This window comes from Anopheles marshallii (genome assembly GCF_943734725.1).
Source record: "Anopheles marshallii chromosome X unlocalized genomic scaffold, idAnoMarsDA_429_01 X_unloc_61, whole genome shotgun sequence".
Classification (NCBI taxonomy): Eukaryota; Metazoa; Arthropoda; class Insecta; order Diptera; family Culicidae; genus Anopheles; species Anopheles marshallii.
This window is the reverse complement of record NW_026525911.1, coordinates 85,001-85,897: the sequence shown is the minus strand read 5'-3', so window position 1 is coordinate 85,897 and position 897 is coordinate 85,001.

Here is an 897-nt window from a genome sequence, read left to right as displayed (position 1 = left end):
AACTAAGCTAAGAGATACGGGTAGTGGTGCATGGAACTGCTCACAAGTTGAGCTTCGAGAAGTCCAAAGGCAAAATATAGAGAGAGGTCCTAGCAGCCTAAAAAACTTCTAGGGCCGACAGCTCACAAGTTGAGTTTCGAACGCAATTAGGCTACCCTGGTAGCCTTGATTTGAAAGCATTAAGGCAATGATATGGTAGAATGCCCGATCTTAAACCTATTGACAGAGAATGTGTACGAGTAAGCATAGATGTGGAGGAGCACATACCCTAAACAGTCCCGAAAGATGGTTAGCTAAGTGATGCATCACAAATGGACTTGGCGCACCAAGTTCACACTGAAACACACACGATCGCGTATATTAAAACCTGTTGTGTGGTGCATCACTAATAAAGTTTGGTGCGTCAAACGAACATGAAAGTTGAGCATATTGGGTATGTGTGATAACACACTTTGCACGACAATCGAGAAACCGCATAAGCTCAGTATAACACAGCAGGGGAAGATTGATGAAAACCAGAGCTAATACATGCAACAGGCCGGGAATGCTGCTTCTGAAGGTGGTAGGACCGGTGCACTTATTAGTTAAACCAATCGGCCGATTGAGTTGAAGTCTGGTACCGATCTTTCACTTGACTGTGCCCCATCAACTATTGATGGTAGTGTAGAGGACTACCATGGTTGTGACGGGAAGCGGGAATCAGGGTTCGATTCCGGAGCTAGTAGAGAGTGCCTGATAAAGGCCATGGTACACATCCAAATCAGGAAAGCAGCAGGAAACACTACCATACATTGCCAGGTGCATAGGAGGATTGCAAGCCCGTAAATTGCCCGATCATAGCCAACGATGCTGAGAACGGAATTTATTCCTTCGATCGTCGTTGGTTCACATGTTTAC